Source organism: Dermacentor andersoni, chromosome 1 (assembly GCF_023375885.2).
Source record: "Dermacentor andersoni chromosome 1, qqDerAnde1_hic_scaffold, whole genome shotgun sequence".
Taxonomy (NCBI): Eukaryota; Metazoa; Arthropoda; class Arachnida; order Ixodida; family Ixodidae; genus Dermacentor; species Dermacentor andersoni.
Window position 1 is genome coordinate 145,393,689 of NC_092814.1, and position 23,221 is coordinate 145,416,909.

Consider the following 23,221-nt stretch of genomic DNA (forward strand, 5'->3'; position numbering starts at 1 on the left):
GACAAAGGTACACCCTTTGGGATGTATATCTGCTACGCAACAATAATCGTCATCTGACTTGCTTGCGTTTCCTTTCCTCAAAACGCCGCGCCCGCTATTTTCCTGTCGGGAATGCTATGTCATGCTGATAACGCGCATGCCGCTCGTTACTGGGAAGTACTGGGCTCGCAGAGTTAAAGAAAGGAAATTCGGAAAAGACAGATGTCCTTTGTTGTTGTGTGGCAAGGTACGACCCAAAGCGTGTAATTTTGTTTTAGAGTGTAAGCACTCGCTGCTGGGGTTGTTAATAAGCAGTCTATTGGAAATGTCTATAAATATGTACTGCATCCAGCATGCATATGGGAACATGCCCAGGGAACTGTACATCGAAAATTATGCATGCGGATGGAAGCAGTCGAAAAATCTTAAATGCCTGTAGCCGTGAATCTTTATGCAAGACTGTTGAGTATTTGTGCACGAGCGCATTTAAACAATTATTAGAGTTGCATGCAATGCATCAGGTTGAACGAAATCTGCTAGCCATCTGCTAGTTTACATTTCTGTTTACATATAGCGGCAAAACATTTTTTTTATGTATACTACGTATGTTCACGTGTTGCTTCTAATCTGTACTTACGCAATAATGTCTATAGCTTAATAATGCTCCTGAACCAGCTGCAATCTCACATGTCGCATAAACAGAAAAAAAGAAATTCAAGCAATTTCACTAATGCTGAATCATGCAATGCAAAAAAGAAAACACGTGCACCGGCATTGAATTAAGTCTTTTTATTGCGCGATATATTAATTTTCTTCAAATGCAGGTCTCACGCCATGATCGAAAGAGACAATTTACACATTTGCGCACTACTTCCTCTTGGCAAGCAAGGGCGCCAGGCCGGCCTTGACCTTCGTGTCATGTGTTCCAAAGATGCTCCAAGTGTATGCTGCAAATAAGTAGGTGCAGCAATGTGAGGCAAAAATAACAATTAAGTTCATTAAGTTCATTAAGTTCAATAATGTTCATTAAGCAGCTCCATATACTCACTGAAACCATTTAAGTCAATACTCAATGCGGTTTAAGTATGAGTAAAGGCTGCTTGTGAATACAAATCAGTACTATTATGCAATGTTTCATTTTATGGCATGATGAAGAATTAAACAGTCCCAACTGCTGCTGCTGCTGCAGCAACAGTATCTTGCTTTTAAGACAAGTTCATATATGACATGTCATTGTAATTATCCCAAATGATCTCTATATCAATTGCTGAAACAACGTTACCGAGTTAGACTGTCTGTACATTTTTTGGCTGGTAATTAAATATGCCCGCGCAGAGGGATATGCTCAGAACAGTGACTAGAGTATTGACAGTATCATGCCTAATTTTGTAATTTATTTTCCTTAATGCACATTTTAATGTCCTTCTCATACTCCTAAATGAATAAGTCATTGACAATACCTTCAACAGAAGGCAGATGGATTGATTGTATTGATATTGTCGCTTAGTTTCTTACAGATAATGAGGCCTCTTGGGCATGCTAACACGTTTGCAAGTTAGGTATACCACATGAGCACCCCAAATACCACGCGAGCACTTTGTGTCATGGCACGACAGATATGCACCTCCTAGGAAACAAAACCGAAACTATAGTTTGAATTAATGCTATGACAGTAAATTATTTAAGGTGCTCTCAAACATGAGTAATTTTTCTAGTATTTAGAGGTTCAGGAGCAAAAAAAATTAAGTAAGAAATGCCATGTCAGCATGCTTGACTTTCATTCTTTTTTCAATAAATGGGACCAATTTGCCTCACTTTTTTATGACATGAATCGTTTGAAAAATATATTTAATAGAGAAATTCTCTGGAAAATTTGTATGACATATAACAAGACAGCATACCTATGTGGTCATTTTAAAATTCCCCCATCTTTTTCCAAGCCTTCCCTGGCTGTTTTCATGAAAATTCCCTGGCAATCTATGACACCCGAAGCTTAAGTGCAATAAAAAAACTATTGGGGTTTAATGCTTGGCAAGTACTGCCAGTCCATAATATTTAGATAAAACGAATAACACTTCAGTCACCTGACATGCAGTATTCGAAGAAATGAATTCAATCCCTTGTTTAATAAAGCTGACAAGGGCTTGGGCAAGTTCGTAATTGATGGCCACACGAGCACAGCACAGAAGACAAGGACACCGAGACAGACACGTACAGCAAATGCAACAATGTGAGGGAAAAGTAGTCAATGAGTTATTTTTACGGTTCAATAGTAGTTTTATATATATTTTGCTCTCATCACTTATGTCTCTAGTTGGTTTACCTCTGACTAAAGACTACATGGCAATATGAATGAGTACCACTATGGTGTTTCGTTATGTTACAGTATGATGAGCAGTTAGACAACCGTAATAGTCGCCGGGGCCAGGAACGGTACGTTTCGTTTCAAGACAGGTTCACGTGACACACAGTGTACTTATCAAAACAAAACAAATGCGAGAATCCCAAACGATTCGTGTAATAATAATTGCTGAAACAAAGATACCCGGCTAGATTGTGCACAGTTTTCGAGTGTTAATGCAATATGCCCGTGCCATACCAACATGCTTAGAATAGTCACTGCGGTTTTGGACGATCACGTTAAAAATTGCAATTTCCGCGTAGAACCGTCTGCAATGTCTCTTTTCTCATACTTTGAGATAAATACATTTGCCCCACTTTCAGTAACGCACGTGAATGGGCGCGTATTGATAAAGTTGATCATCAGCAGCCTGGCTACGCCCAATGCAGGGCAAAGGCCTCTCCCACACTTCTCCAAATACCCCGGTCATGTGCTAATTGTGGCCGTGTTGTCCCTGCAAACTTCTTAATCTCATACGCCCACTTAACCTTCTGCCGCCCTTTGCTAGCTTTCCTTCTCTTGGAATCCAGTCCGTAACCCTTAATGACCATCGGTTAACTTCCCTCCTCATTACATATCCTCCCCATGCCCATTTCTTTTTCTTGATTTCAACTAAGATGTCATTAACTCACGTTTGTTCTCTCTTTTCTTATCCCCTAACGTTATACCGATCACTATTCTTTCCACAGCTCGTTGCGTCGTTGTCAATTTAAGTAGAACCCTTTTCGTAAGCCTCCAGGTTTCTGCCCCGTAGGTGAGTACTGGTAAGACACAGCTGTTATACACTTTTCCTTTGGGGGATAATGGCAACCTGCAGTTCATGATCTGAGAACGCCTGCCAAACGCACCCCAGCCCATTCTTATTCTTCTGGTTATTTCAGTCTCATGATCCGGACCCGCGGTCCCTACCTGCCCTAAGCAGATGTATTCCCTTACCCCTTCCAGCGCATCGATACCTATCGTAAACTGCTGTTCTCTTCCGAGACTGTTAAATATTACTTTAGTTTTCTGCAGATTAATTTTTAGACCCACCCTTCTGCTTTGCCTCTCCAGGTGAGTGAGTATGCATTGCAATTGGTCCCCTGAGTTACTAAGCAAGGCAATATCGTCAGCGAATCGCAAGTTACTAAGGTATTCTCCATTAAATTTTATACCCAATTCTTCCCAATCCAGGTCTTTGAATAGCTCCTGTAAACACGCTGTGAATAGCGTTGGAGAGTTCGTATCTCCCTGTCTGACGCCTTTCTTTATTGGGATTTTGTTGCTTTCTTTATGGAGGACTACGGTGGCTGTGGAGCCGCTATAGATATCTTTCAGTATTTTTACATACGGCTCGTCTACACCCTGATTCCGTAATGCCTCCGTGACTGCTGCGGTTTCGACAGAATCAAACGCTTTCTCGTAATCAATGAAAGCTATATATAAAGGATGGTTATATACCGCAGATTTCTCTATCACCCGATTGTCAGTGTGAATATGGTCTATTGTTGAGTAGCCTTTACGGAATCCTGCCTGGTCCTTTGCTTGACAGAAGTCTAAGGTGTTCGTGATTCTATTTGCGATTACCTCAGTAAATAGTTTGTAGGCAACTGACAGTATGCTGATCGGTCTATAATTTTTCAAGTCTTTGGCGTCCCCTTTCTTATGGATTAGGATTATGTTAACGTTCTTCCAAGATTCCGGTACACTCGAGGTCATGAGGCATTGTGTATACAGGGTGGCCAGTTTCTCTAGAACAATCTGCCCACCATCCTTCGACAAATCTGCTGTTACCTGATCCTCCCCAGCTGCCTTCCCCTTTGCATAGCTCCCAAGGCTTTCTTTACTTCTTCCGGCGTTACTTGTGGGATCTCGAATTCCTCTAGACTATTCTCTCTTCCATTATCGTCGTGGGTGCCACTGGTACTGTATAAATCTCTATAGAACTCCTCAGCCACTTGAACTATCTCATCCATATTAGTAATGATATTGCCGGCTTTGTCTCTTAACGCATACATCTGATTCTTGCCAATTCCTAGTTTCTTCTTCACTGCTTTTAGGCTTCCTCCGTTCCTGAGAGTATGTTCAATTCTATCCATATTATACTTCCTTATGTGAGCTGTCTTACGCTTGTTGATTAACTTGGAAAGTTCGGCCAGTCCTATTCTAGCCGTAGGTTTAGAGGCTTTCATAGATTGACATTTCTTAATCAGATCTTTCGTCTCCTGCTATAGGTTACTGGCATCCTGTCTAACGAAGTTACCACCGACTTCTATTGCCCACTCCTTAATGATGCCCATAAGATTGTCGTTCATTGCTTCAACACTAAGGTCCTCTTCCTTAGTTGAAGCCGAACACCTGTTCTGTAGCTTGATCCGGAATTCCTCTATTTTCCCTCTTACCACTAACTCATTGATCGGCTTCTTATGTACAAGTTTCTTCCGTTCCCTCCTCAAGTCTAGGCTAATTCGAGTTCTTACCATCCTATGGTCACTGCAGCGCACCTTGCCGAACTCGTCTACATCTTGTATGATGCCAGGGTTAGCGCGGAGTATGAGCTCTATTTCATTTCTAGTCTCGCCATTCGGGCTCCTCCACGTCCACTTTCAGCTATCCCGCTTGCAGAAGGAGGTATTCATTATCTGCATATTATTCCGTTCTGCAAACTACTAATAACTCTCTCCTGCTATTCCTAGAACCTATGTCATATTCCCCCCCCTGACTTGTCTCCAGCCTGCTTCTTGTCTATCCTGTCATTGAAGTCGCCCATCGGTTAGTGTATGTTGTTTTAACTTTAGCCATCGCCGATTCCGCGTCTTCATAGAAGCTTTCGACTTGCTGGTCATCATGACTAGATTTTGGGGGCGTAGACCTGTACTGCCTTCAATTTGTACCTCTTATTAGGTTCACAACAAGACCTGCCACCCTCTCGTTAATGCTATAGAACTCCTGTATGTTACCAGCTGTATCGTTATTTATCAGGAATCCAACTCCTAGTTCTCGTCTCTCTGTTAAGCCCCTAAGCCTTGCTAAGGTTACTTATCAGCTAAAACATGTTACCATCTCTTAGGTATGTTGATAAGGGTAAAACAAGTGCAATGTCCACTAAATTATTTGAATAATCTGTGCGTTATCTACTTAGAAAAGACCACCAAAGGCATAATCTGGCTCTTTTTTTCTTTTGTACAGCGCATGTAGTATACAGTAACGAAAACAGGTACACTTATTACGCACGACAAGGGCTTCATACAATGCACGATTGGCACAATCCGAATCTGCGCCAGCAGCTGCCTAGTGATTAACAGCACTTAAACTGCATAACGCCGAAGCATTGAAAGCCGCTTAAGGCTGTTCGAATAGCCCGAAAGATAACTTCTGCTGCTAAGCTGTTTATAAAAGAGACAAAAAAAAAGTAACCTTCCAACTATCGTAAAACGCAATGTCTTCAGTTTGAAACGTGTAAAGATGCTTGCCCGAGCGACTAAATTATTGTTCTCTAATTTTCTCGGATAAGTTGCGAAGGTACGAGTGACTGAGCTTATAGCAGGTTTCATGCTCCAAAATATTTTGTGGTTGCATATATTTAGATTGGGTGAATCTAGATATTTCTTCATCTCGTGTTTTGCTTGCGGTAACTTCCTAATATTGTTTACATTGGTTGTCAGGAACCTTAAAAATACTGCTACATTTAAGCTATACGAAAACGGCAGCACACATACTGCTGATACATGCCCCGCAAACACGGCCTTTCATCTGAGTACGCTAGCATTTATTCAATTATCCGTCTCTGTTTCAAAATTGTTCATGCTAACACGATTTCGAGATATATACGTAAAGCGTGTCACGAGAATTCCACTACACATGCAGCGCAGCCTTCATGGCGGCCGGATCGAGCGCCACGAAATGAGATCTACCACATTGGCTGCCCAAAACACACAATCCGCTTAGTGGCAGCACAGTATCAAGTTAAAACATGGTATACTTTCCTTTTTACGCACATCAACTATGACGCTAAAATCAACAAGCGTGAGTGATCGCTTGCCGTAAAACGTTCGTATACTAGAAGTGAGAACAAGAGCGCGTTTTCAAATCATGAATACGACAAACCGATACTATGCCGGAGTCGCCTGCACTACATGCAGCCGGTTGGCACTAGGAAATTCGCTCACCTAATCATGAGCTTTGGCGGAAAACATCTTACCAAAAACTTACCGTTCCGTGTAGTTCATGTGTGATGCCACAAAGAAGATACGCATGCACAGACACCAAGGCTCAGGCAGACACCGCACACCGCTACAAGCGTTTACGTGCCTGGCGCACTCGTTGAGAATTCAAATTGACGCGGAAAGGTGGCGCACCTCCATTGCGCATGCGCCGGAGCCGGCCGCCGAGGGCGTGCGTGCTCCGAGAAGTCCGGGTGCCTTTTCCATTTTGTTTTGTCTCTTTATCTCTCTCTCTGCGCACCATGCGCAGTCAACGGGTTGGTTTTGTTTTCCATTTCTCTTTTTTTTTTTGTTTCATGGATGAAGGTAATGCGCTGGGCAAGTTGTATTACAAACACTATGGGGCTATCGTGTGACAGTGGAACGCACACAAGGTTGAATGCGCTGTTTGTAAAAGTCGTTACAGGGCCCCAGAGGCGCTTGCATTATCGACAGCCACGATGAGTAGTACAGTGCATTTGTAGCATATCTTCTAGCGTATCGCCAAGTTTGATATCCGCACATATGTTAGTGCAAATTTTCTGTTCCGATGATAGGTCAAAGCAATCAGTACAGCAGCGACGAACTCATATGCGTGGCCGCGCCGACATACCACCTGCGAAATACTCGGTGGGATTAGAGGATTTGGCACATATTAACGCGACAGCGTTAAGGAGCTGGTGTCGCAGAAAAGCCGGTGTCGGCGTCCGCGGCGTTGGCCGTGAGCGAAAAATCCCGGCAGGCAATTTATAAATAAAAACAACTTGCAACATGGGCTGCGTGGGAATCGAACCAGGGTCTCCGGAGTGTGAGGCGGAGGCGCTACCACTCAGCCACGAGTTCGATGCTTCAAAGCGGTACAAAAGCGCCTCTAGTGAATGCGGTGTTGTCTTAGAAACGCGCCGTAGAAAGTTGTACTGCGGTGTATATCGGTAATTATGAGCATGTAACTTACAGAAGTTGCAGTTGCACGAGTAGCGAAGTACGTTTCCGCTACATTTCTTCTGCGCTTTCCGCACACGCAGAGCCATCTTGCGGCAAACACAGAAGACCCCCTCCTCTCAATGTACGGCGCTGCCCCGACAATTGGCGCGCCACGCGCGCATTGGGGCTGTGCGGGAACCGGTGAGAGGCGCGTCGCGGCCCCGACTCCCTCTCCCCTGACGACGCTTCGCCGTGCTCTCTCACGGGCTGAAGAATCAAGCGTCCTTCCTTTCTTTAGATCACTCTATATATCTCTCCGCCCGTGCCGATCACGACGTTTGGCTGGCGTAGATCGTTTCCCCCTCCGAGACACCGAGTTCCTTGGTTCGTTCCGCTTGCTCAGGCGCACGTTTCGTTGCCGCGCCGAACGCTGCGTTGCTCGACGCTCACCGCGTGATTGGTGGGTGCAAAGTGCGATGCGGGGCATCTCGTAAGTGATCGCTGCGCCGTAGCGCATTGTCTTGCACCCCTTGGCGGGTCCACGGGAACGCTGTCGCGTTTCACTCTTGAAGGCGAAGCTTAAGCGTCCTCCAATTTTTTTAGGTGAATTAGAAACTTTGATGACTTTATAGTGCAGGATATCAGTAAACGAAAGACCACCCGATGTTAGTGATGCAGCGAAGATATGACGACAATTTGAAGCGTATCTGAGAATCGGACGACACACAACGTGCACACCACATGCGCGACATCGGTTCATCGCACACTCACAAAGTCTGCGTTGTCAGCTACGAACATTACGAGTCTCTGTGCTGTTAGCTTGATGCCTCTTTGGAATCCACTTGTAGCTAAAGTTGGCGTTCATAACATCTATTATCACGTTTGATCGGCGTTTTGCTTTCTTTATTCTACTGCCGCAACAGTCATGCTATGACAACTGCGAAGACTGTCTTGTGATTGCCGAGAGCGACTACGTAGATTGTATCATGTGGTGAACAAATGCGGAGGTGGACACCATGTGTATAATAAAGTCTACAAATAAGCTCTACAGCAATCTCAACAGTGTAAAACTTCAGTGGCTTATATCAAACGCAGCTCCGTATTATCCATCGGTACCTGCGCTTGGTTACAGCGTACTTGGGTTGGGCCGAGATTAACGACTTTTGTCTGTAGTCAGTCTATAGACGGCATGTAAACCTGAAACAATAAGAATTTTAGAGTACCGGCTGTTTTCTACCTAATCTCACGCCTTACAACAATCGGTATAGGGACTGTTCGCACAAGTTAACATGACCATTGGTGACGTACCACCCTATGACCTTCACCGACGGCGATATAGGAACCCGTGGAAAATAATTCCAATTCCAAAGAAGTATACCGGGTGTTTCACTTAATTTGAGCCAGACTTTAAGATATGCAAATGCTACGTAGCTGGAAAGAACCAAGGTACTGTTGTTTTCTGTCGCTTAGAGATACTCAGATTAATTTTTGCATTCCCTCTGATTAGATAGTTAGTGTTAATTAATTTCTTAGTTATTATAATAAGACGAAAATTCTCAATGATGAAATTGTAGAGAAACATGAGAAACTCCCGATACAGCTTTCTGTTGCTCAACACGTTCTCCATAGAAGTGTTTTTCCGAGCGTGAAACCCGCGATCAGCGATTACGCTTCAGTTCCCTGAAGTGTAATCCCGCGACCCGCGATCCAGTACCCTTGGACCCAGATTTTTTAAAAACCGAGGAGCTCTAGAGAAATCGTACCGACGGCATAGTAGTGGCAGTCGTATTTACTTACCGCCAGTATTTTTTTCATCACGAATATTATTTCGTTAATTGCTTTTAATTAGTGACATCTTTCATTATGTCTTGAATCGCAAAAATATTAAGATGTTGTAGGGCACCTTAAATAACGACCGAATCAAGCATTCATTTCGTACTGAAGTGTTCCTGGCTGTTTTTCCAAGAAAAAGCAAAAGCCCGCGAAATACGTGAAATACGAAATAGATGCACGCTCGCACGCCGATACTCAAGCGCCCACAAGCAACCCTTGAAATATATATGCCTGCATTCTCTTATCGCCACTTCGTACAAGGCTCCGCTACGCATATCGACGTGTCACCGGCGTGTTCTCTCGATCCCGCGGCCATCACATAGCGTGAAGCCCTGTATCGAGCTGCCGCCGCTAGTAAAGCCGTGCCTGAGTGGCTATTCGCTTGGGAGCGCTTGAGTAGCTGCGCACGAGCGCGTATATATTTCGTATTTTGGATTTTTCGCGCGCTTTTGTTTTTTTTTCTCGGAAGAACCAACGAGGCAAAGTTGAGCACTAAACAAGTGCTTGATTCGGAGGTTTTTTGAGGTGCCCTACAACTTTGTAATTGATATGTTTGCGATTCAAGCAATAATTAAAAAGTTTCCTAATTAAAATTATTTAATTATGTTATACTTTGTGATGATAAAAATACTGGCCGTAAGTATATACGGCTGTCACTACTATGCAGTCGGTACGATTTCTCTAGAGCTCTTGGGTTTTTTAAAAATCTTGGTCCAAGTTCACTGGAATATACTGTATATATATATATAATGTATGCTAACGTCAAAGCAGACGCGAGATTATTATTAACCGGCGATTTTAATCTTCATCACATAGAGTGGCAAAACCCATGTACTGTTGGCCCCGATTCATCTATAGTAGAGAAGCTATTGGAACTTATGTTCATATATAATCTAAACCGAATTCCACAAGAACACACACGAGTAACGGCCACATCGCAGTCATTGTTGGATCTGGTGTTTGTGTCAGATAAAATAGGTGCTTATACTGTTATCGTTGCAAATGGTATCTCTGACCACAAGATGATTATTGTTACAATCACAGTGGGAACAAGTGTTTGTTTCAGGCCCTACATCCCTGTACGCATTAAGGATTTTGGACGCACGGATGATGTTTCCATCCTTGACTACCTGGATTCTGCGTTTGCTGACTTTGAAATTGATTTCCATACTAAAACAGTAGAACACTGCGAGGACACCTATATCCCTAAACGCGTAAAGAATACAAAGCACCGAAGCCCCTGGATAACCAGGAACATAATTCATATGACAAGAAAAATAAAAAGGCTACGTAAAAGCAAAAATAAATCTACTCAGGTTTCGCGACTTCGAGCGGAGTTGAAGCAAGCCCTGCACGATTCTGAAAAAAAAATCTTCAGTGGCACGCTTAGCCGCTTCCTCAGAACATCACCGCAAAAGTTTGGCTATACTTCAGTGATAGAAAAGAAGAGGTACAGGAAATCAGGAAATAAGATCAAGTTCTGATAAACAAAAAAGATATTGTAGAGCACTTCAATCACTTCTTTCATTCTGTGTTCACCACGAAAGATGATGACATCTATGTTAGTTCAGAAAGCACAGAGCCTAGCAAAATGGATGACATCACAATTACACAGGAGGGCGTATTTCAGAAGCTATTGAATTTAGATGCAAAAGAAAGCGTATGAACCAGATGACATAGCGACCCAGTTTCTTAAAGGATATGCTGAATGGGCGTCGCGTTACTTGACACTTATATTTCAAAAATCATTGCAAAGTCATTCTGTACCCCAAGATTGGCGCAGTGCAATAAGTATCCCAGTGTTTAAAGGCGGAAATCGAACAATAGTGAATAATTACCGGCCTATATCCTTAACATCCATTTTTTGTAAACTTTTGGAACACATAAGAGCTAAGCATATCATTCGCCATTTAGAAAATAATTCTTTACTTTACCCATACCAGCATGGATACAGAACAGGCCTTTCCACTATCACAGAACTCGTAGAGACAATTCATGATTTCGCAATGGCGATTGATGCCAGAGAGCAGATTGACGTCATCGCCATAGATTTTGCCAAGGCCTTCGACAAGGTGCCACACAAAAATCTTATTTACAAACTGGAGATAACAGGCCTTAAGACCACTATAATAAAATGGATTAAAGCATACTTAACGAATCGCAACCAGGTGGTCAGAATGAATGGTCATGTCTCCGGCTCACTGGCAGTACTCTCAGGTGTCCGGCAGGGATCTGTCCTGGGACCGCTTTTATTTTTGGTGTATATTAATTACATTTCTGCTGTGATGGAACAAGATGTACATCTTAAACTTTTCGCGGATGACTGTTTACTTTATTTTACAGTACGAAACACGGCATACCAACTTAACCATAATAACTGTCTAAAGGCGTTAACCGGATGGTGCAACAAATGGAGTATGGAAATAAATTATTCTAAATCAACATATACACATATACACTATTGGTGACAAGTGTCTGATGAAAACTAGCCAGTTTAAATACCTGGGAATAACGATAGCAGAAAACTTATCGTGGAGCATACATATCAACAGTCTTTGTTCAAAAGCATACGGGAGCTTATTTTTCTTGCGAAAAAAGTTGGAGGGTGCTACATGTGATGTACGACTCACCGCTTACAAAACTTTTGTAAGGCCACTTCTTGAGTACGGGTCATAGGTATGGAGCCCTCACCAAAGTTATTTGAAGAAACAACTAGAGAAAATTCAGAGGTACGCGGTGCGCTTTATATGCTCCCGATATCGAAGTACTGATTCAGTCACAGAAATGCTCCATTTTTCTAAACTGGACCTGCTAGAAGCGCGTAGACACAAAATCGATTGAAATTATTATTCCAAATAGTCCAAGCCCAAATAAATATTAGGACGGAAACATACATACTGGCACCTGGCAAACGCAGCTGCAGAACCAACCATAATCGATGTATCCAAGCTTATACCGCTCACACTAATACATTCAGGTACTCCTTCTTCCCCACTGTGATTGAAATGTGGAACAAGTTACCGATGTGTGTAGTGGAACATACTGATCTGTCCCAATTCAAACAAACTCTGGATGACTATCTGTGCGAGTGCGCCGCTTGATTCCGATTTATTCTGTGTTTGTGATTATTACACACGTTCTTTTCTTTTATATTTTTTCATAACCCTCTCCGTAAGGACCCTCGCAAGGGGGCTGAGCGTATTGGTAAATATATATATATATATATATGTTGCTGCGCGACTGACCGCTCGAGGCAGATTGCGTGTGATCGCGGATAGCGGGCTTCTTCACGCTAGGAAAAACACTTCTATGAGGCACGTATTGCGCAACAGAAAGCTGTATCGGGAGTTTCTCATGTTGCTCTGCAATATTATCATTGAGAATTATAATCTATTTATACTAATTCAGAAATTAATTAACACTAATTATCTAATCAGGGGGAATGCAAAAAATAATCTGAGTATCTCCAAGCGACGGCAAACATTACCTTGGTTCTCTCCAGCTACGTAGCATTTGCATATTTTAAAGTCTGGCTCAAATTAAGTGAAACACCCGGTATACTTCTTTGGAATTGGAATTATTTTCCACGGTTTCCTATATCGCCGTCGGTGAAGGTCATAGGGTGGTACGTCACCAATGGTCATGTTAACTTGTGCGAACTGTCCCTATACCGATTGTGGTAAGGCGTGAGATTAGGTAGAAAACAGCCGGTACTCAAAAATTCTTATTGTTTCAGGTTTACATGCCGTCTATAGATTGACTACAGACAAAAGTCGTTAATCTCGGCCCAACCCGTGCACTGGCCGTAAAATTCTGGCCGTAAGTACATTCGACTACGGCTACTATGCAGTCGGTACTATTTCTCTAGAGCTCTTGGGTATTTTTAAAATCTTGGTCCAAGTTAACTGGGACACCCTATATATATATATATATATATATATATATATATATATATATATATATATATATATATATATATATATATATATATGTGTGCGTGTGTGTGTGTGTGTGTGTGTGTGTGTGCGTGTGTGTGTGTGTGTGTGTGTGTGTGAAGAACTACGTAGACTAGGAATAGACAAAAGGAAACGTACACGTTATCGACTCTCGTCTATAGGCAAAGAATGGACAAAAGTAAATAGACTGTATTGACTTTCGTCTGTAGACAGACTATAGAGGAAACAGACAAAAAGACACAAACATCTTATCGACTCTTTTCTATAGATGGTCTATAGAATCTTAATAGACAAAAATAAATAGAAACCTTATGGACTTTCGTCTATAAACAGTCTATAGACTTTGTATCAACAAAAGACCAAATCTATAAAAAGGCAAGGTCGTCTATAAAAAGTCTATAAACTTTCTATAGGCAGTCTAAACTCATTTTTGTTGGGGAACATCTGCCATACAGCCCATGCCCGTCGCCTTGCGACTTCCACATTTTGGGGCAATTAAAAATATAGCTCATGGGAACCAGATTCATCTCGGACGATGACGTGAAAGAGTCAGTTACAGACTTTTGAAGCAGCAATCCAAGGAGTTTTATAAGACGGGAATCACGCGACTCGTTAGTCAGTGGGACAAATGTCTAAATGGTCATGAAGACTGCTTTTAAATAAAGAATGCGTTAGTCATATATCCGCATTGGCTCACTTTCATTTGACTCGCCCTCGTATATTTTGCTGAACTCCTGCTTTATAGATGTGCTCTGTGTTGCGACTATAATTTCAGTGCGATTACTTACAATACACGACCGGTGACAGCTTCTCCTGCGCAATACATTGAAACAAAGGACAATGTCACTGAGATTTTTCCCTGGCCGTCGTATTTCTACAAAAATATAAACAAGGTTCTTGAAGGACGAAGTTTCATTAAAATACTTCACAACTTGTTCATTTCATGGCCTTTACATTTTTCATATCAGCGGCATGCACTGTGTTGCTGGTTTCGAACTAATATAGTCTTAAAGTTCGTGTGATATTTTCTTTGCTCATTAAATAAACAAAAACATGGAAGCATTCATATTGTTACGGAAGGATCAAAGAAGAGAGAGGAAGAAGATCGCGGCACGCTGGCTGCTGCGCGTTGTTGGTCAGCCATCTTAACTACTGTGGCTCACCTTGTATATATATTGAAAATACACTCTTTCTATACTCCCAACATCCCCCTAACAATATCAGTTATTTCGGGTACAATGTTTTGGGACATACGAGTATATTTATTCATGAAAAAATACATTTTTTTACTTCTCTTGACAGTGCGAATGTTCAAGAATTCATTTGCAGCATATTTGCCCTTGACAATGCAGTGCACCAATGTACCTGTAGTCCTCGTGAAAAAAAAAATGGTACCTCGTGTTTTTGCTTCGATTATCGCCATTTAAACAAGATCACCCTAAAAGACGTCTACCAACTGCCACGCATCGATGACGCCTTGGACTGCTTGCACGGAGCTAAATACTTCTCGTCCATCAATCTTCGATCCGGCTACTGGCAGATTTCAGTTGATGAAATAGCGCAAGCAAACGGTCTTCATCACGCCGGATGACTTATATCAGTTCAAAGTCATGCCCTTTGGCCTATGCAATGCTCCTGCGACATTTGAACGTATGATGAACTCTCTTCTGCGAGGCTACAAATGGACCACCTGTCTCTGTTACCTTGACGACGTTATTGCTCTTTCTCCAACGTTCGGCAGCCACTTTACCCGACTCGCTGCCATTATTGAGGTCTTCCGAAACGCCGGCCTCCAACTGTCAATTCGGACAGTTGGAGACTGTATTGGGCATCTCGCTGACGCATCCGGTGTCCAACCGGATCCGGAAAAAGTTCGCGCCGTACGCAGTTTCCCTGTGCCACGTTCTGCTTCTGACGTGCGCTGCTTCGTCGGCCTGTGTTCTTACTTTCGCCATTTCGTCAAAAACATCGCCGACGTTCCACGGCCTTTAACAGATCTTCTAAAGATGAACACGCCGTTCTCATGTGGCCCTGAGCAAGCTCACGTGTTCGCCGCTTTCATTGGATTTCTGACCACTCCTCCCATGCTTGTCCACTTTCCTCCATCTGCACCGACCAAAGTCCACACTGATGCAAGCGGCCATGGCATCGGTGCTGTTCTCGCCCAACAGCAGAATGATACTGAGTGCGTGATAGCTTACACCAGCCACCTGCTGTAACCTGCGGAGAGAAATTACTCCATCACCGAGCGGGAGTGCTCGGCTTTAGTTTGGGCTGTCGCCAAGTTCCGGCCATATTTGTACGGCCGCACATTTTCGTCTGTTACAAACCACCACGCACTCTGCAGGTTGTCTTCCCTCCGGGACCCAACAGGGTGGCTTGGTCGCTGGGCTTTGCGGCTCCATGAATTTTTGTTCGTTGCCAATTACAAGACTGGATGCCTCCACAAAGACGTTGACGGCCTCTCTCGTCACCCCGTGGATCCCCCTGATCCTGCTGCGCAGTGTCCGATGACCTGCGTGATGGCTTTTACTGACATGACCGAGATGCGCGCTGAACAACAACGCGACAAATCCTTACAGTCCATCATCGCCGGAGTGCAATCTGGAAGCACTGACGGCAAGTGCCGCATGTTCGTGCTGCACTACGGCATCCTCTACCGCCGCGATATCCCCCCTGACGGCCCTGAGTTGCTCCTTGTCCTTCCTCGTCATCTGCGATCCGTCGCTCTCGAACAACTTCCCGATGCACCGACGGCGGGGCACCTTGGAGTTTTGATACGACCGCGTACGACGCCGACTCTTGTGGCCGGGTCTCTACTGCTATGTGCGTCGTTATGTAACAACTTGCGAATTGTGTCAGGGCCGGAAGAAACCTCCCCCGCCACCTGTCGGATGATTCCATCTAATTGAAGTTCCCCCTGAACCGTTCTTTCGTGTAGACCTTGACCTGCTTGGCCTTTTTCCGACGACGACAAGAGGGAACAAGTGGATCGCCGTCGCTACTGATTACGCGGCACGCTACACGATAACAAAGGCGCTGCCGACTAGTTGCGCAACTGACGTGGCCGATTTTTTCCTCCACGACGTCATTCTCCACCACGGTGCACCTCGACAGTTACTTACAGACCGCGGCCGCTCGTTCTTGTCTTGAGTTGTTGACGACCTCCTCCACTCTTGTGCCACTGAGCACAAGGTGTCCACCTCCTACCACCCACAAACGAACGGTCTTACGGAATGCCTCAACCGAACAATTGCAGAGATGCTGTCGATGTACGCTTCCAACGATGACCGTGACTGGGACGCAACGCTGACCTACGTGACGTTCGCGTACAGCTCGTCCCGACATGACACCGCATGATATTCATCCTTTTATTTTTTGTATGGTCACGACCCCAGATTGCTGTTTCACACCATCCTCCCTTCTGTGCCACGTGTTGCAACTGAGTACGCTCGTGAAGTCGTCTATCTCGCTGACATGGCACGTCAAGTCGCCCGATCTCGTTTATTAGCCTCGCAGCATATACAAAAAGAGCGTTATGACCGGTGCCATCGCGATGTTAAGTTCGCGTCTGGTGCTTGGGTGCTCCTTTGGTCACCATGTCATCGGGTTGGCCTCTCCCAAAAGCTTCTCTCTCACTACAGAGGGCCTTATGACGTCCTACGTCAAGTTAACGACGTAAATTACGAGATTTCGCGCTACAGTTGGATGCATCCTGAAGTCCGGCGCCTGTTGACATCCTGCAAGTTTCGCGACTGAAGCCACACTTAGCTCGCAATTCTTCGCCTACCATGGGACGAGACGGCGCTCCACCACCCGGGGGTCCTGTTATGGAAGGATGAAAGTAGAGAGAGGAAGAAAAATACCGCGGGACGCTGGCTGCTGCGTGTTGTTGGTGGTCAGCCATCTTAAGTATTCTGGCTCATTTGGGTACATATCGTAAATACACTCTTTCTCTACTGCCAACATCCCCGTAACAATATCAGTTATTTCGGGTACAATGTTTGGGACATGGAATGTAACACGGAATGCGAAAATACGCAGCCATGTATCGACTACGCCTTAGTCTCAGAAACGGTTTCCGAACGGCTAGACCAAATGATGACAGATTAACAGAGATAGCTTGGGGAATGATATTAAACGTATAACCTTATCTTTGGGAGAGATACCGGCGCAAGACATGAAGCAACAGCAGTAAAATACTTTAAAAGGAATGGAAACGAAATAGCAGAGATAGCAAAAAGCATAGAGAAGAAAATTGAGACCCAACCTACATCAGCCTGTGATTACGAGGAGATAAAACAAACTAGGGTGAAAAAATGTTGGATTGGAAAGTGGAAACTACATAAGTGGTTGACCCAGTATATAAAGCAAGCTACAGAAGAGTTAAGCAGGCGTCTAGCGATCATAGAGAAGCCAAAAATTGAGATTACACGAAGAAAATGTACTGATTAGATGAAACAAGTACCAGGAACAGAGAAGGATCGTGAGTGAACTAGTGCAATCAAAAATTAAACGTACAAGTGAGTTGTGTGTGTGACATTCACAGAAGATGTAAAGCCACACCAAAGGGATTCTTAAACCATGTGAGGGCACTAGTAACAGCAACTAAAATTCGCGGACTTTCTATAAGGGACGGAGGCGGTAGCCTCTTCGAAGGAGAAGACGTGCTGTGGTACCCGATGGACGTTATTGGTGATAGGCCAGAAAGAAAGTGTAGTTCAGATCCAAGCAGATCCAGCAACAGAGAAGCCTGAGATTAAAGAAATTTCTCGTATGAAGCTTTTGCTGAAAAAAAAAGCCCAAAAGTATGCCGAATAACACGGCAGCAGAAGCAAATGAAATAGAGTTTCAATAGCTCACAATACAGCCTTGTGGATATTGCGGGAGCTTAGGACAACGTAGGCAGGAAATTGCTATGGGATGACGATGTCGTGGTCCTGCTGAAGGCGATATAGTATATAAACAACCGAGAGCCAATTGCATGCGAAGGCAGGAAATGCAAAGAAATAATTGAAATTCATTGAGGACTTAAGCAAGGATACCCTTTGCCTCCATTGTTCCCGCTTATCTTAAGGCCGCGAAAAGGCGAATGAAAAAGTGTGAATTAGAGTTTGATCTGTCGTACTGCCGTAATGTGCAAAGGGTGCAACAGAGGGTCTCTGGGCTGCTGTAGGCCGACAACATAGTGCTACTAGTAGACAATTCAAGGGATTTACGGACTTGCGAACGCGTGTGGCAATGAAGCAACATATCTAGGCTTTAATTTTGGAAAGTCGGGAATTATGATCTTTAATGTGAAGACGAGTAATAGCGTGGTATCAATTCAACAGCAAGTCATACCCATAGCCAAGGAATGTAAATACTTGGGTGTATACATAAACGAAGGAAAAACCTACTCGTACGACTAAACATCCCCTAAAGATATTATTCCTAGTGCAGCCCGTAGATGGGATCTATAGCCGCATCGCCAAGGCTAAGTAGAGGTAATTAGAAGGAAAAGTGCGAGTGTCTTCGATAGTGCCAATATTTCTCCTGTATTCGTAGTCTCACAGCTTAGATTGGCCAATAAATAATAATTCCGCAATATTTTACCTTGGGTGTTACACTGCTGCTCCGAAACACAGAACTTATATTGTGAAAATCCCTGCGAATAATATACCGATCTAATGCACAAAGTTCAGCCTTGGCTCGGTGGATGCTTTTTACCTCGTTAGCGGGGCATATTGTGTGACATATTTTGTCGTAAATGCACTAACTGGAACCATGCCTTAGAAAATCAAAAGGCCCTGGACTGCCATGTACAGCCGCATATATGTAAGTGGAATTCCTTTTTTTTCGTTAATAGGCTCTCAGTTTTGGAGACGGCGGCGTATGTTAACGCTATTTTTTTCGCCGTGAACTGCATCAGAAACGGGTCATGGTAATGTCGGGGTTAGGTTTACGTTTTAATAACGTTAGTGGCTCGTTTACAAAGAATCTGTGATGTTCCTTTTCTTTAATTATATTATAGAAAAGGAATACTGCGCGGTGTTTTATATCCAGCACCACGTGAATATTTTGACATTACAACAAATCGGCGGTCCTTACGCATATACGGGAACTCATCATAAGGGAATCTTCGATGTTTACGGCGCAGAGTATTGGGCTTCGCGTGAACTTCTTTTGATACCTGGTGTTGTTAGCTGGACGGCGAAGTGTCTATAACCGTATCGCGGTTAATAGGTGACGTTAGATTGAGCAATTACCGGCTACTTTTGCAAGGCTATATGTCCACCGGCATTAAGCAACACGTCTCCTCCTCCCTGATGTTTACGCAAATGTTAAAGCAATGTTGCAGAAAATTTGATGTAAACGTAAGGCTAATGACACAAATGTTTGCACATAATAGAGGAAATGCGATAAAATTTTGTGCAAATGTAATGCCAATGACGGACATACCGCTTAAGGTTTACGCATATATAGGGCGATCACTAAATTGCAACACAACGCTAAATATGTTTGTATGTAGTGGCGGCGTCCGTATACCAATGTCACACGAATATACATTAAATTATTACTCTGGCGTTGTCCCTCGTTACGAGGCACAGAACAAATCAATGAGGACAAGTGGCTCTCCGCTATCAAGAGCCCCGATGCCGGGGCGCAACTATGGGCTGTCCAGAGGGCCCACAATGCGGCGGTCGGGCATGGCCTGACTGTCCCAACGTGGGAGCGGCCCGCAGCGCGCTGAGTCGCGTACCTAAGGACCTTCATTAAAGTTTTGCATCCATCCATCCATCCATTAGATGCGACACACGTGTTTGTTGCTTTTTTTTGCACTGCATATTCCACTACTCATATAAGATGCAGTTTATTTACGTTATACACATGGGGGGGAGGGGGGGTCAGTAGCGTCAGTATTCGCAATTGGCGATGCGACTTCAAGTAGGCCTATTTCATTCAGTTGCACGGTCGTCATGTCATGACTGCAGGCGATGAATCGAACGAACTCTATACTGGAGTCTATACTTTCTGATGGTTTTCTTGGCGCACAATGAGCAGCGTGCATCGAAGCGTAACAAGAAACCTTCCACTCATCGAGCCCTCGTGCTTCTCACTGATCGTCACGTTCCTCACTGCCGCCACGCTCCGTTGGTCCGCTTTTGCCCGCTTGTGGGTCTAATGTTCGCCACGCTCCCCGATGCTCATGGCCACCAAGGTTCATTCTTGCCCTTCGCTTTTACGAGCCAGCAAATGCTCACGTTCTCTACCACGCTTCGCAGTGTAACAAAGACGTTCTTCTTACGCTCGACGCTGCTTTCAGGCATCCATCTCTTCCACACTCAATACTTGTTGTCGTCGTCGTTGTCGCTATTGTTGTTGTTGTTGTTGTTGTTGCTCTTTTTCACGCGGCATGTACCCACGAGGGAGCGTTGCGACTTTCGCGCGGCAAAGCGATTATCAACTTAAAAATTTTGTTTGATGATCTTTCTTTGATACGTTATAGTCTTATGTGTTTTTTAAGTGGCAGATCGATTTGTTACTTCTTAAGTGGCTGTATAGTGATGTGATAACGCTTCACACCTCTCCCACACAAGAAAATGCCGGTGTGCTATTTTATTTTTAATATAACGACCTTCATTCGGGCGATTCTTCCTTACTTGTGACTGCGACCACTAAGAATAAGAGCACCGCGATCGTCTAAAAAACAAACAAAAAATTAAAATTAAATATGGGGTTTTACGTGCCAAAACCACTTTCTGCTTATGAGGCACGCAGTAGTGGAGAACTCCAGAAATTTCGACCACCTGGAGTTCTTTAACGTGGACCTAAATCTAAGTGCACGGGTGTTCTCGCATTTCGCCACCTGTCTAAAAAAAAACATACGGAAGGTGTCCTCTGCGGTAAGTCCAAAGGCACTCAGCAATGATCGTCACAGGCAGTATTATTCTGTTTTTAAGTTTAACGCAACTTTAAGCGATCCGCTGTCTATCTTCGAGATGTTTCTTTCTGTGCTCAACATGTTACGCTATGAAGTTTAGCGTTTATAGGCCGTCGTAACGTAAAAATGGAAAGTCTAGCTCTTGCGTTGCAGGAGGGTCTTTCGATGTTGTCTCGCAATCGTGATCGCATGACTTGCGTGTGTATCGCCGTACTCTTATCGGCATCGCAGTGTTGGACATTGCGATGTGACTGCCTTTCATTCGTTCCATGAGCATCGACCTGTCGCACCTTATTGTTAAACTGCCTGTGACTCCATATCGATTTTAAGTACTTGAATGAATGCGTTTTTTTTCTTCAAGAGAAAGAAAAGAATGAACGGCGCACAAATGTAACAAATTTCTTGCCTGTATGTCTGCCCTAAACCGTGAGCAGTGAGTGGGCAGGAAGGGAAATGCTTTGTGTTTCGCTGTCATTTGGCAAACTAAAGGCTTGTGTTCGGCTTTAATACATTTTCTTTAAATTCAAAATCATGTAGTTGGATCTTCTTTCGCGGCATTTCGGATTCCCCATGCTAAGCCACACACGGTGGAGGAAATAAGTTTCGGGCCCAACAGAGTCCACAATGCAGTTAGCATGCATACTCTCTGCTTTGCGACTTCATTAGCACATTTATTTAGAAACCATGCCAGGTCTTCACTAAAGTTTGGTTCATACTTGAGTACATGCGAAAGTGGACAGAAGAGGCGTAGGTTATGTACCCTGTACTGTATATCTCAGAAGCGTTGACTGTTGGGCCAGTTGTTGCTTCATGCAGTATCGTCGAGCTGAATAAGGGCAGGAAGAAACGAAGTGAACCGGATAGATGCACTGTATATCTCCTTTCGTGCGTGTCTGTATCATGGGAAAGGATCTACTTCTAACGCTAAGTAACTCTCGTTCTCAAGTCCTGCTGAGACGAATGGCTCTGTTCCATGCAGGTACACAAACTGTAAGTATCGTGAAAATGCACTCGCTGAAAATTCTGAAGGCGACATGTTATCCGGCTTTCTAAAAGCCTTTACAGGGCCAAACAATGTGAGATAAAAACTGCCTTTCCATCTTTTCGTTTTTTATAGTACCATAGTTAAACTAAATTCTTGGCCTATACAGGCCAATATATAGTCATGTGTGTTCCTACATATAATGGGCAGTTGAAGTGTTATCACTGAGTGAAGCACTAGCTCATTTCGCTTAAAATGTAGTTTTGTTGTGGAACATGATCTTTTTGTTCTCCTTTTTGACGTGCACGAGACTATGACGAAAGGATTTGCTCCCTTGAGCAAACATAATGAACCAACGGGAGCAGGCACATGCTGCCTGGTGGCCGGTTCAGTTCATCGGAGTGGCAAACTTTCCTCCTAAAAGGGACACGTGCTGTGCTCTGTACTCGGCGGAAGCGTTTCTTCTTTTTCTCGAAGCATTTTTCTTTCCGCCTAGGACGCGCAGGGCCGTGTGTTACTAGTAAGGCCAGAGTTACCAAGTCAAGTAGTAAGACCACTCAGGCGTATCTCCGCTGCCACATTGTGATCTGTACTGAGCGGGAAACCCGTGATGCCTTTCTCAATGCAGCCCAAGTTCGCTGCCATCCGGTGAACGGCATCGAATAAGTTCACTGTGATGCGCGGAGAGCGCGGCGGTTCGCTTCCGCCCTCCGTAGAGCAGCGGCTTTATCAGAAACGGTACGTCGCCGCTCTCCCTAATCAAAGACTGCGTTAACGCTCTGCTGCGGATGCAATGCGCACGCAACCGGTGACGATAGTGAGCGCTGCGCTCATGAGGCACAGGCATCGGGCAGACTGGCAGCGACCACCCCCTTGCGCGCTCCTGAGGAGATTCGCCTGAATGCCCTCGGAGACGAATTTTCTTCTGGCTGCTCTCTGTGCCGTGGCGCTCCTTTCTGGCAAACCTTCGTGCAGGCGTCACGGCTGCATCCGTATGTGGCCATTGTCGTTGGCTACGTCGCGCACTGCAGCGCCTTTATG

The 23,221-nt window shown here is 44.2% G+C and overlaps 1 protein-coding gene across 6 annotated transcripts in view; it reads right to left on the reverse strand.

The window, feature by feature from the left end:
• Positions 1-753: 753 nt before the first annotated feature.
• LOC126543373 (venom allergen 5-like) overlaps positions 754-23,221 on the reverse strand; it is a 368,390-nt gene continuing 345,922 nt past the window's right edge. For all 6 annotated transcript variants that reach the window (XM_055062115.2, XM_055062111.2, XM_055062114.2 and 3 more), the window contains one exon: positions 754-926. The gene's annotated coding sequence lies outside the window, so the exon portion shown is untranslated. The remainder of the gene's footprint in view (positions 927-23,221) is intronic.